Genomic DNA, 14,937 nt, shown 5'->3' on the forward strand with positions numbered 1-14,937 from the left:
TTGACACTGATTTTCACTTCAAGAGACTAATAAAATTCAGCATTTTGATGGGATTGAATTGATAATAACATTTTCAAACACTGGTTTATAGGGGAGGAATGAGGTATTTAGCTTTCCACACTCGGTAATGGCGGTCTTCGAGTGTATGAAAAGTGCCCTTCATTATGGTTTTTGACAGGTGCTGGATGTAATACGCTGGTGAAATGTGGTCCCTTTCCATCTGTTCCACTAAGAGGCGAAGAGGGGAGAAAATCTTTTTAACCAGCAGCTGACAAACATTGTAAAGCCCTCCCCTTGGCTAGTTTTTTAACCTGGACGTTGGTGGGCGTGCCTAATCTTATGCTTCATAGTGGAGCGTTGGAGACGGTTGGTTTAGGTCCGGCGTCGTTGGCTCATGCCGTGACAGAATAGCGTCATGAGCATGCGATGAGAATTACTGAGCTTCCCCTCTCTGATTAACCATTGCAAAAGAGAACCAAAGTTATAGCCTGAAGTGATAGTATCACACTTGTTACTCCTTTAATTGAGAGCCGCGTCGTAGTACGCTTACGTATAGACACTGACGTTGGGTGCGATACTGGCGGGTTTTGCCGCAAATCACTCTTATTTTATTTATTTTTACGCAGATAGATTTATTTGGGTTTGCAAGGGAATTATACTATTAAAATATTTCAGAAAGTGCCCAACAGTGCTCCTTCTACTTGCGTGACAAGCTTTCGTTGTTGTTTTCATTGAGGTGTTACTCAGGGAACAATGTTAAATACCATTTTTGTACATGGTATTGCAACTAATCTTATATGTGCTTTATTTTGATTTGGGATAAGTGTTTGAACTATGGCTCGGGATTTCCACTGTGGCATGCTTCTATTGTGACATACCCATATTTATTTTTGTGGTGCGACATAGTGGAAACGTGTGAGCGTAGTTGAAGCATATACCCTATGTAATTTAAAAATCAGCTAGGAAACTAACTTCAAAGTGAAGCATTTTAGTCACTTGAAAGTGTCACCTGGGACGAACTAATTTATATTAAATATAGGTCAAAGTCAGAAACAAATTGAAACACGTTAAATTTTAGATTACATTCACAAGTGCAGGTACTTAATAAAGCATGGTAGGTAGATTAGAGATTTCAATTATTTATTAAAGTAGACTAGAAGTATCATAATCATCAAACGAACTTAAATAAGAAAATTTAGACAGCCTAGTAGCATTAAGTGGATTAACAGAAGAGTTAGGATGCGGAGGGTCCGCTTAGGGAGGCAACTAGCCTTTAAAGCAACTGGCAACTAGCCTTTTCATGTATTATCTGTTTATTTTGATTATTGCTTTAAAATATCAATTTGTTATACATGTGAAAGGATGAATCAGTGGGAGATGGATTTTCGGTTTCTTTACATTTAGCACCACTATGTGTCATTTCCTTAAAACCCCCCAATAACCGGCCTCTTCAATCCCTTCCTTTTCTCATGGAGTTCAAGTGGTCCGCATAGACTATTCAGCCATTACCCGTCCTTTATCCTCGGCTTTGGATTGACTTGCGCTCCCATTGCCCCACCAAACGCTGCAAAATGAAAATGAAAATTAAAGCAGCTGTCAAACATTGTAAAGAACGCTTTTCATATACACGAAGACCGCCATAACCGAGCTTACGGTACATCCATCCTATGAAGTAATGTCTTTCTCATGTTGACTACATTTCTCATGGTGACATGGGAAAGGTGGGAGCACATAGGAAAGCAGGAGTTTTGCCGTGTTTTGGTGTCCCTCAATTTGATTGTAAATTTAAGACACTGCTTGTTTCTCTGCAGAAAACTACTGGCGTAGCTATGCACAGATAAAAATTCTGAATTTTAATGGTGATGTAAGCATTCATTAACGTAAACTTGTATTTTATCCCACGCAACCGAGCAACTTGTGAACAATGTTGTTTACAAAGATGGGCTTTTGTATACAATATTTGCTACATTGCATGAAATGTGTCAGAACTTTACATGATATATAATGTTAACGTATATGATATGTGACGCTCCATTTATGTGCATCATATTGAACAAAAATTTACACTACTTTTTCGAACTGTGTGGCGTAACTAGGAGGAGCTACGCCCTCTGGGATTAAAGTCGCCTCCTCTAGAATTGTTACTACAATAACTTATTTTCCTTACACATCAAGTTCGCTTTTTGTCTAATTGTGAAATTCGAAAAATAAATTTAGCCCCCGCCTATGCAAACCATGCCAGTTTAGGAGGATCAATTCCTAATCAGTGTCCAATAATGCTGGCAGCTGACAGAAATGATTGTGTTGCGAAATTAGAAGGTATTGAGTACTCAAACTCATGGTATTCTATTACTATTAGGTGTTCTCCAAATAAAATCCTCCTTGCATCAACATACCTGTTAATCAATTTCCATGATATGCAATACTGCTGTTGTTTAGACAACTAATTCTCCGACCAAATCCCAAGTTCCCAGAGAATCTATTTACTTCAACTCGCATATTGAATACACAAAAAGAACACAACCCACAAGCCAATGCTTGAGCTCCGGACTGTCCTACCTATTTGTGATGTCATCTTCATTCATGGAACAAAACAATAATCCACCCCCGCCCCGAGCTTCTCGACTCTCGTTGCTGAGAAAAAAAAGAACGTTTTCTTCTGCTAGAAGTGCTGCTCATTGATTGCATTACACGTCAGTCGTTCTCGTACCTCCATGATGTTGTGGGTGGAAGCAAAAATACACACCTTTACTGCTCGCTGCTGATGTGGGCTGTCGGTGTCTGTATTGGTTCTAATATGCAGCGGATAGCAGAGTGGTCATACTTAGTGGTTGATGATGTTACCGTCCGGTCGTCCATCCATCCGTAGAACCTACACAGAGAGGTACCGTTGTTTGTGGATGGAGATATAGCAGGTATTCATTTTTTCCCAAATCCTTGAGAGAATATTGACTACAAATGGTATCTTTATTAGCAAAAACCAGATATCAAAGAATTCCGAAAAAATAATCCGCAAACAACGGTACCGCTCTGTACTATTGTTTGCGGTGGGTTTCATCGTTGAGCCATCTAAAATGAAGAGAATAAAAAATTGCTGCTGTAAGGTCTTGTGTGCGCGTGTGTCTAGAATCTAGAATCAAGCGTTCTGATTGCATAGAGGTGATTCACACAATCTACTAGTGTACTAACTCTAACTAACTGACTGAAAGGGGCGTTCTGTGCTGATGGTTTACTGTTTTTATTTTTTTTTATTTTTTGCAAAACATGATGCACACTTTAACTGCTCTGTGACGGCGATAGAAGGTTTTGTTTTCGTACAGTCGCTACATCAAATGGAATAGTGCGAATGAGTGTTGCTATAATGGACAAAGTTGGTATATTTATCTAATTTATTTTTATTTGTTTCTTTCTTTACAGGTTCGTATTTCTACAGTACAGTCGTTGGTTGGTGTTGTTATGGACTTCACAATCTAGAAGGTATTTTATTTGAACCACATTAAACCACTGTAGATAAAGAAAATAATAGGCTATAATCTACTGGATGCCAACAAAATGACATACACATGAACACATTCTCAGCATTTGTCTGTTGTCACGCTGAGTTGAGTCGGAATATTTTTGTTATTGTCTCTGTTCTATTCTTAGTGAGAGCCTGGTAGGAAAATGAACATTGTGAGTTGTATCTCTCAAATACTGGTACTGAGTTTTCATTGATGCGAAAATTTGCATCTTTGATTTATGAGTTATAAATAATTTCCATGTAAATCAGGTTAAATCTAGATAGAGCTGGAATTAGGGCCTAACAGCTTTTGTAAACAATGACTTCTCTGGGTGATTTCCATTTTTTTTTTTTTTTTTTTTTTTTTTAATTCTTTATTTAAGAGATTTTTAGCCTTAGGCTAGTTCATCTCTAATATGGGTGATTTCTAGAAATTCAAGGCTCACCCACGCAAACCAACATCCTCATCGGGTAGGGAAAGACTTCCCCTATCCGATGGCTAGGTTGGTCTGCGTGGACGTGCCTTGAATTCCTAGAAATCATCGATAGAAGTCATTGTTTACAAAAGCTGTTACGCCCTAATTCCAGCTCTATCTAGAAATAGTTCTGATTTATTTTTTAGTTGCGGCCATTTTTAAATGTTATGCGCGTATTTCAAACATGCTATCCAGCTCATAATGCATCACTTTTAGCTACTTCACTACCGAATTACCATTGCACCTCAACGCTTGTACGTTTTACCCCCACATACAATAGAAAATACTCCAAGAAAGCATTTTTTGTTTTTTTTTTTTTTAATCTTGAATGATATTTCTAAGCTAATTTATGTATTTGGTATTAACAAACTTAAGTTAAACAAATAGTATGTCTAATGACACACCCAGAATAATCACCATTAAGATCATCAATGTCCTAAGCGTGTCCTTTTCACCCCCACCACCCCTACTGATTTACTTCTCGTTCATATGCAATAGAAATTTGTTAATTTGTTATGATTAGCAAATTGGCAGAGGATTGGTTTACTGCTCATAGTGTTCACAAATACTTGCATAATAATAATAAACATAACGCATTAAAATTTCCTGAAACAGATAATCAAAGTCTACATCGACACTAACAAAGTTCCTGGGACTTGATGGTTGAACCTTCAAGCAAATAAGAAACAATTCAAAAATGGATGAAGTGATGATCAACTTATTGGCATTTATCGACCACTTGCTGCAACTCGAGGCATGTACTGAGCGGATTGCTTAAAAACTTTTCTTTGTAAATTGCTGCAAGCAGTAAAATTTACTACAGAATGTTCAGAAACTCATATATTTTCTGAAATAATGGATTAAATTTTTGTATTTAAGTCTTAATTTATTGCGTCCAGTAATGTGTTCTGTTGTAGTTTATCCCGCGTCTTTAGTTTAGTGCATTTTGTATTACTCCATCACTATTGAGAAGTGATGATGAAATGATTGAAGTATTGATACAGGTCATTCTTACCTGTATCGCAAGGGATCGGTCTAATTGTAAGGATCAGCTATTTATACCCCTTGAAAAGTGAGCGCACCCTCCAAGGCGCCTCTCTATCAATCTGAATCAGATTTAGTTTTAATCACTTCAAACTAGATATATCATCGGTTAGAAGATTTGGGATCACATAGAAGACTAACTCGTTTCTTCCTTGTTGCATGATCATTAGGATGGGTGAATTTTACAACCCCCTGCTCCCCACTGCTCTTTCAATCAGTATCGTGGTTCCCAATACTGTCCAAATTTGAACGACGATTTGGATTCACGGAAGAATTTTGATAAAACCTGCGATTTCAACCTACCAGTGCTGCAAAACCTCGACAATACACGGCGATATTCAAACCAATTCTGCTTTGTTCACTCATTTGAGCTAACAGCCATCGTCAAAGCAAACCATGTCAATTGTCAGTGACGAACATTTGTCCGTTTTTTTATTAGCTAAATTTAAAACGAAATTAAATTATTTGAGAAAAACAATTACATGGAGCCGTTAAAGTAAACAAGCACATCGGAGATGAATCAGCGTCTGGCTGAAAATCTCCTTAATAAAGACAACCAACCAACCAGTAAACAAGCATCTACGTCCAGAACTGCTTGGATAACAAAGTGAATCAGAATGCACGAAATTAAACTTTTTGTTACCAGGTGGATGCCAGGATCAAGTCTATCAGTGACTATGTGAATAACAATTTGGTCAATATCGCGCGATAGTCTGTCAATGACAATGACAAATCTCAGGACTGCAACCTACAACCTCATAAATACGCCTGCAGGTATGCATGAAGCACTAGATCAAAATTAAATGGGACAGATGTTGGGAACCTCAATAACGATCGAAAGAGCAGGGGGTTGCGATCTGCTATATAAAATTGACCCACCCTAATTATCATCCTCGGTATAGTGCGACCAGATTATTGTCACTATCAACAGTAGATCGTAACAAGGATTAACACTGATAAAAAACTGCTACCCTAGTTTGAAGTATGTAGACATGTAGTTAGGACTAGGGTAGCTCTTAAGCCCTAACGCACAATATTATGTTCATGATAACTTTCCAGGGCAGGATTCTGAGATATCAATTATTATATTCTATTCCACTAATCCCGAGCTGCTAGATACCTTCAGGAAGTGGAAGCACTATTTGTTAAAAAAATACACTCTTGAGTTATCTAACCACAGTTCAACCAAAGCAATCATAATTTTGAAATATATAAAACCACATTTCAGATAATTACATTTTTACATACACTATGGAATTATACAAATGAATTCATAATAAAAGGCAGTCTCAGTGATCGCCATTTTCCTATTAGTATAGCAGCGTGAATTAACGTCAAACGTGATTGGTTTTGCGTCACACCATGTTGTTTTTTTTCTTGGGTAGAAAAGTTTGCACTAAGAATCAGCACTTCCACTGATTAGTGCTAACCAAACGTGTAGTCATCATAGTTTGTTTCAAATTGTATTTATAGATTTGATGAAATGTGAATCAACGTACTCGATAAATATCACCAGCTAATATTGATGCCCCAATTGCTTTGGATTTAAAACGGGTGAAATTGTCAAGTCCAATTTACGACTTGACACCATCGACTGTAAACCCTACGTGACAATGTACTCAGATCTCGATCAATGAAGCCAAGCTTTTTCTAGTTCAACCATGACCCACCCGACGGTAACATTCCTTCACTGTGTTCATTTTTGATTCAGTCGCTGCGACTACTGTAATACGTGGGTAGTGTGTCATACAACAACGGTATACACTTATAGATAGTAGGCTGTGATTCGCGATACGTGCTTTACTGTCGTCGCGGTGCAACAGAGAATGATTTCTTCTCAGTGAGTAGCAGTCGGCAACGTACATACATGCATATGATGCCGAAACCGGTTCGCTTGAAAAAGAAGAATTCTCGCGTAAATTTTCAAAAGGACCTTTTCTGCCATTTTGAGAAAAAAATGAAATTGAAGTTCAGCAGATTATTTTTTAAAAACTGTTTTGATAATAATGGTAAACATTCATTAGGAATGGCAAAATCACAATTTTACTTCGATTTTCGTGCTACAATATAGAAATAAATAAATAGACCGTTTTGACTAAACAAGTTGTAATTCCAACTTTTTTTTCTTAATAAAAGACTCAATGAATATTACATTGGTAGTTTTGTTCTACACATGATACTAGATTACCTTTCACAGACTTCAGAATGGAGTGGACAAATGACTGGTACTCTTATGTATACCTCTAAATTGGTTTTCTTCATGTTAGGTAGACCAAATGTCCGGTGTAACAATGAAGCATCCATCATTCCAAACTTAACATTTGCCAATTTTTTTACCTTTGATCTTAAATAAATGAAAGTAAATTGGGAAGGATATTTTTGTATCACATACAATGCTAGACGAGCGATATTTTGTATCGAATAACTCGATTTGTTTGCATTTGTTACTGAAAGCCTTTTGAAAAGTTACGCGATCATTTTTTAAATTGCAATTAAACGCTTAACGGTAGTTACGTACATACCTGTCGATTTCGGGATGTTTTAACTACTTGAAAATAGACTACGTTGATCAGTCAAAACCGACAGTCAACGTGTGGTTACCGAGGTAACATTCTCCCCTCTGGAAACACGGCAAAAAATAACAAGAGATGTCTGAGACTGGCTTTACGCAGAACACCATTTGGTAGTGGCCATCGCCGGTGACGTAAACGCCACCCGGCCACCGCACACCACGCTGGACACTGTGCCGCAGCGGTGGTTTTCTGGTTTACAAGTCTGTTGAATATCCACCACCGTCACGGCAACGACGCAAGCAAAATCCGCTTGGTTTCAAAATTAGCGAGTCAAAACAAGTAACTTACTGTACAGTTTTGTCTAAAGGTACTGTTGTGTAGTGATCGTAGTGCAGTCTGTCTGGACGGATGACTTAGGTTAGGTGCCATTTTCGAAAGTGTTGTCGCACTTACCAGCTCGTCATCGTGTCTCTCGTTCAAAAGTAAGAGGTTCGCTTGTTTTCGTTTTTTTTTGTTTGTGTTATTCGTTCTTCAGCTAGCCGGTGGTGATTCGCACATTTAGAGGATAGTTTCGCTATAAGCTATTTCGAGGGGCGACTAGTGCTTAAGGTATCTTTGAACATCTCGATTTGGTAGTGCACGAATTTGTTTTGCAGCTTGGCGGTGGAAGTATATATGTGTGTGTGTTATGTTTTGGTGCCAAATGCGACGTAGCGTAAAGTGTGTATAATGATTTAAGGAGATGACTTTGTTTGGATTGACCGCGAGGTTGATCGTTCCGGTTGTGGTGATGTGTACCGCAAATTCGGTAAACCCCATTGGATTCGACGTGCTTGTGATTTCCATATATGAGGAGTGAGGTTGGCTTGCAATGCAATGCATTTGATAGAGGTTTTAGATTACACCTCGACCACTTCGAACCTAACAAATCATGTTGTGGATGCTGCAGTTGTAAGCAGAATGCTTCGTTTGGTACGATTGTGTTCTTTCCACAACTGTCATGGGGAATGATTGTAAGAATTAAAGAGCTTTTTTGAGTATGTTGATTTATTTCCTGTTAATTCCTCAACATCACTGGAGTACTTGGCACTGATGAAGTTTAAAAGTAGTAGACGAAATACGCGTATCTGTCAAAAGATAAGCAATTATAACGGAATTAAATGGAAATAAATCAACACACTCAAAAAAGCTCTTCATAAAGGGATTCCTGCCAAATTCCATTTCCGCTTAAAATCCTTCAGGTTAGTTGTAGTTCCACCCTTTTTCTTCAGTATGTGCTTTACAATTGACCAGTATTCCTCAATTAGCCTTAGTTCCGGAGTATTGACCGGATTCATCTCCTTGGGAACCACTGTGACGCCATTATCGCTGTACCAATGTTTGGTGGAATTTGAGTAGTGGCTGCAAGTCCGTCTCATGCTGCTCCAGAAATGGCAGTAGTCTCTTCCGTACGCACTCCTTCTGGTAAATTTACTGGTTCATCGTCCCAGGAGTAACGAAAGTTTCGCTTTTCAGCTCACAACTGCAGATTGCTTTCCAAACAAGGAACTTTTTAGGGAATTTCGACTTATTTTTGATTTTACATTCTTCCGGGGCACTCTTCCTGCCCAGAAATTTAATCGAAAACTACCAGGAACGGATAGACCGGGATTTTCGTTTCAAGCGTGTAGTACCGAACCGCGACGTGCTTGCTCCGGTAAAGCCACGATGTAAACAAATGAACTTATACTGACAACCCATGCCAATGCCTACTGTGATTCTATACACTCTTCAGTTGAAATTTGGAAAATTTTACTCAAAAAATGCCTTATTTGCAGCGTTTTTAATGTGTCCGGATTTTTTCGTGTTTACTTAGGATTTCAATACAGAATTTCTTCTATTCTTCTCAGAAATTCCTTAGAATTAATCTCAGAATTTCTTAAGACATTATCTCAGAACTATCTTTAAATCCTAGTCAGAGCTCCCTTAGGATTTTTCCCGATTTTTTTTCATTCTACATTTGAGAATCATCACGCTAGAATGAGAAATTCATCATTATTATTAGCTGACCCATAATGGTGGGATGATTGTACAGAGCAGTGCTGCAAAATCTCGACAGTACACGGTGATATTGACAGTTCTGCTTTGGTCACTCATTTTAGCTAAGAGTCATAGTCAAGGCAAACCATGTCAATTGTCAATGACAATGGTGTCAGTGACGAACATGTGCAGATTTGTTTATTAGCTAAATTTGTAACGAAATTAAATAACTTGAGCAAAACAATTACATGGATCCATTTTAGTGAACAGGTATCTACGTCCTGAGCTACTTGAATAACAATAATGTGACACAGAATGTACTAAATTACACTTTTTGTTACCAGGTGAATCTTTGTCATTGACGAAAAAATGAATGAGATTTTGACGAAGGTTTTTTTGAGGATCAAGTCTGTCAATGACTATGTGACGAACAATTTAGTCAATATCGCGCGAAAGTCTGTCAGTGACAATGACAAATCTCAGCACTGGTACAGAGAGGTAGGTTCGCGGATGGAGTTTTAGTCGGTATTATTTTTATCTGGATTCCTTCACACCTGTTTTCTTTTGGTAATAAAGATATCATTTGTGGTCAGTATTCTTACCACTAAAGGTCAGGCAGCTAGGAATTGGGAAAAAGGAATACTGACTAAAACTACAAGTGGAACATACAACTGGACGTAAAGATTGACTCATTTCTGAAGGAAGGAATTTATTGTAGTTCAACAGGAGGATGCTGTACTCAAGAACCACGAATCTTATTCTAAATATTTCAGTGATATGAAAATGATTCCGGAATTAGTTTTCACTACTTCTTGATTCTGCACGAATTTGTGTAAATTATAGCAAGGGTGGTTATTCTGCGATTTGAGTGTCGTCTTAGGTAGGTCTTCCATTAAAATATTCTTTTAAATCAGTAACCTTAACTATGCATCTAGTGAACTAATAAACTATTTAACTCCACATTTACGAAATCGAGTAAAATTTGTATGGGAAAATAGAGAGTGAGTCAACTTGATTCAGTCTCTGAGTTATTTTCGACGGGCGTGTACGTCAAAATGATAGACCTGGGAAAACTTTCAAGGTCCTTGGGCTTGAAGAAAATATTCATGATTCTGAAGCATTTTGAGGCGAACATAAAGGGAATACGAAGGATAATTCAAAAGGAATTCTGATGAGTAGGGGAAATGAATGTAATGTCGGTCTAAATGTCCCTAATTTGGGCCCATACATAATTTCAGCAATCGACTAAATTTTCAATAGAAACCAAAAATATCAATTAGTACCGTCCTAATGACGCGTTCATCTAGATAAAGTTGATAAATTGCAGATTTTTAGCGATGGGCCCAATCTTAGATCCATAGGCCAACATTAGAGCCATTTCCCCTATTCTAAGAGAGTCCAGACTGGAGTTTCGTTTTAGTTTTGAGAAGAACTTCAAGCGAAATCTATGGAATGCTTTCAAGGTATTTCTGAGAACGATCTGATTCCTGGTAAATGCACAGAAAATTTCCAAAGGAGCTCTGAGAAGAACTCATAGAAAGTTCTGAGAAGAATTTCTCGATAGTTCAGAGGAGAATTCAAATGACAAAACCTTCAATTTACTTCTAAGGAGAATTCCAAGGTAGAACATTCAAAACTGAGAGTATTCCAAGAGAGTTCTGAGGAGAAATTCAAAGGTAGATTGAAGCATGATTCCACGGGTATTTAAGGAGAAAACTTGTCAAGGAATATTGAATAGGAATTGTGAGGAAATTTTAAGGAGAACTGTAAAAGGATGCTGAAGAGAATTCTAACGGAGTTCTAATTATAATTTCAGGAGAATAATGAGGAGAATGGATGGAAGTTCTGAGGATAATTCCATAATAAATCCAAGGTGTATTCTAAACAAATTTTGAGGAGATTTTTAAAGAAATTCTTAGGAGAGCCTGAAAGGAAGTCCATGGAGTATTTCTATATAACTCCTATGAAAATTTAATGAAATTTCAAAGTGGAATCCCAGTTGAGAATTCTGAAGTTATTTTAAGGATTTCCTGAGCAAAACTCAAAATTAATTTAAGGAAAAATTCCATTGAAAAGTTGGAGAAATTCTAAGAAAATTCTGAGGAGAATAACAAAAGAGTCCGAAGAATTCTAAGGAGAATTTCAATGTAGATCTGCTAGAACTATTAGAAATTCGAACTGAATTGCAGAGTGGATTTCAAGAGTTTTCTGCAGAGGTTTGAATGACATTTGGGCATTACCGCATAGAGAGTCGGAGTCCCGAGATGGATTTCTTATATGATTGAAAATAAATTATTGAAAATAAATTCTTAGACAAGTTCAATAGAAATCCTGTCAAGTTCCAAGATAAATTTGACTTGTAAAAACTTCAAGATTCTGCTACTTTGGATAACTTTTCACTTACAAAAATTAAGTTGTTATATGAAGATCCCGAGATGGATGATTAACAGAACTTCTTCTTCTTATTATTATTATTATTCTTCTTCTTCTTCTTCTTCTTCATCATATTCTTTTTCTTCTTTTTCTTCTTCTTCTTCTTCTTCTTCGCATTACAAGCTTATTGCATATAGCATATTAGCTTATTGCGTGCTCTCAACTTAGTGTTCTAAGATTCACTTCCGCAGTTATTAATTGAGAGCTTTCGATGCCTGTACCATTTTTGCATTGGTATAATTGTGTGGCAAGTCCAATGATACTTCTATGCCCAGGAAAGTCGAGAAATTTTCCAACCCGAAAAATTCCTAGACCGGACCGGGAATTGAACCCAGCCACCTCCAGCATGGTCTTGCTTTGTAGCTGCGCCTTTACCGACTGAGCTAAGGGAGGCCCCGATGATTAACAGAAAGAAGTAGTAATTTTTAACATTACCAATTTAAAATAAATCAAATGTCTGACACTTCTTATGCATTTTAGGCAGGGTGCCTTCCATTCATTTTGACTAAAAAAATGTTTTAGGAAATTATGGAATAATACGATATTATGATGGTATTTTGTATGTGTAAGGAACAAGACAAATTTTTAAAGTTTGTGTTTGACATATAAAGCCTGCAAATTTAGATTTGACAGAGCCACAATGAGCGATTTTCTGATCGCCTCTTCGTGAAGAGTGAAGAGTGAAGAGTGGGTGAGATAAATGACAAAATCGCTTATTGCGACTCTCATGCAACAACATTGGCTGGTATTATGTGTCAAACACAAACTCCACAATCTTTTCTTGTTGCTTACACAAACAAAATATTATTATAATATCTTATTATTCCATAATTTTATAAAACATTTTTTTAGCCAAAATGAATGGAAGGAACCCTGATTTTAGGATTTAGAAACTCTAGAGCACTGGAAATTGTTACGATCTGCAATTTAAAACAATTCAAGCGTAACTATTCAAATCGACGTATCTGCTTTTGTAAACAATCACTTCAATCGACGACTTGTCTTAACTGCTAACTCCTCACCCACACAAACAAACACCATCATCAGGTAGGGGAATCTTTCCCCTACTAGCTGGTGTTGTTAGTTTCTGTGAGTGAGCTAGCAGTTGCCACAAATCGTCGATTGAAGTGATTGTTTACAAAATCAGATACGTCGATTTGAATAGTTACGCTTGAATTTTGAAATTTATACACATTTAAAATTGCAGACACGAAGAAGTTATTTCAAGGCTCCGAGACTATGAATAATTTTTCGTAGTAAATTTCTCTTTCTTTGAGATGTGATCACTTCATTTGAGATTCTGCCCTCTCTATTTTGAAACCCGGTTACGCCCTTGTTAATAAGTTCCATTTTCGAAAAGCTGCTTAAAATGCAGTCAAAATCTCCAGTTGTGTGTACTTCAATATGTCTTATTAAATCTTCACAAATCATGAAATGTCTTCAAAATGTTTGCGGAAAATAAAAGTCAGAAGTCTTTTTAATGAAAAAGTTAGTTTTGTTCTTTAAGTATTAAGAGAGTTATTTTTATTCTTTAAGTTTTAAACACTTTTTGGATATTTGATTCAAAATTTCTAGGAATTTTGTTCCGTGTATATTTTTCCTGAAAAGGAAAAAGGAAAGGATTTCCTACAATTTTGTCTCAAAAGTCATTTCTATTGAAAGTGACGTTTTAGAGTTATGATTTGATGAAAAATATCGAATATGCTATTTTAAAGTTTTTTGCAATATTCAAAATGCCCGAATATAGCGCAAATGTGAATGATTGACCTTAACGAACAATTATGCTAAGTTTCGAAGGTCGCATCCGACCGATTCGTCATTTGGCGTAGAACTGCTCTTTATTGTAAAGTGGTAAATGAAGTCTTAGAGTGTTCATTTTTGTTTTGCAAAACGATCCTTTGGAATATGATGAACCTTCATGAAAAAATCAGCGCTCATGGACTTCATTTACAATTAATATCATCAACAGAATTTACTACATACCTCCATGCGGTCGCGTTCATTCAGTGAATCTTCCAGACATCCGCCAAAAAGTCATCCCACTCGCACATTCCTCGCAGCACACAGGTGGCCTAGGTTTTTTCTTTCCATACTTCCTGCGGGGATTCCTCGCTTCCGTCCCCTTTTTTACGCGTATATACATACTTATATCTGTCTGTCTAGCTGCGAGCAAGTCTCGGTCGGTCATGTGCATGCTAGCGTCCAGCGCGCTAAATTAGCGTCACTAATTGATAGATTTCTTTTGACACGAAACATACCTACTTCGATCGTTCTGCACTACAGCTGCAAGGGAGGTGGGCGGCGACTCGGAAGCGAAACGAGGTGTCTGAAAAATTTCCTCGGACCACTGTCACACACAATAGGCACGGGATTTCGATGTCAAGACAAGCTGTTGACAGGGACGACGGAAAATGAGAATGAAAGTGTCTAAGCAACAATCGCCGCTACCTACTTACCTAACACCCATTGCACTGCAAGTATGGTTTTGCGGGATTACACGAGAGTTGTGTAGTTGATGAAAGACCGATGAACTATGAGCATCTAGAAGAGTTAAGAAAGTTGTCATCTGAGTTTACCGTATGATGGCGGGACTTTGTGAATCTGGGAAAAGAAGATAATAGCACATGGACTTGCACATTCTGACGGTACTTATCTACAGTGCCGTAAACCGGTGGTTATTTTCAACATTTCCGTCACCACATCTTTGCTGCCGTGTAATCATCCGGCTCGTTGATGGACGAGAGACGCAAATGGACCATACACGATATTTTATCCGACTTTTGCCGCATGCGTAAGATGATAAGGGAGATAGTATGTCATCTGTAATTGTTGTTCGTGTCGGTTACCTAACCTTGGAGAAGGAAGTCGTCTTGGTGTATTTGCTTACCAGATGTTTCATCAGTGCGTATTTTGCACCACCGGTTATGCCGACTGGTTGGCGTTATACAGACAC

The 14,937-nt window shown here is 37.6% G+C and overlaps 1 protein-coding gene across 17 annotated transcripts in view; it reads left to right on the forward strand.

The window, feature by feature from the left end:
- The window catches only part of PMCA (plasma membrane calcium-transporting ATPase 3), a 134,838-nt gene that overhangs the window by 67,486 nt on the left and 52,415 nt on the right, over positions 1 to 14,937 (forward strand). Inside the window, exon 2 of one of the 17 annotated variants that reach the window (XM_065226926.1) lies at positions 3,418 to 3,477. The exons of 14 other annotated variants lie outside the window; for them this stretch is intronic. The gene's annotated coding sequence lies outside the window, so the exon portion shown is untranslated. Of the gene's footprint in view, positions 1 to 2,896; positions 2,916 to 3,417; positions 3,478 to 7,415; positions 8,015 to 14,937 lie in introns of those variants that run through there. 2 more of the 17 variants (XM_065226930.1, XM_065226929.1) reach the window with 2 other exon arrangements.

This window comes from Ochlerotatus camptorhynchus, unplaced genomic scaffold (assembly GCF_037179485.1).
Source record: "Ochlerotatus camptorhynchus isolate MF236.1 unplaced genomic scaffold, CSIRO-AGI_Acam_v1.1 ptg000265l, whole genome shotgun sequence".
NCBI lineage: Eukaryota > Metazoa > Arthropoda > Insecta > Diptera > Culicidae > Ochlerotatus > Ochlerotatus camptorhynchus.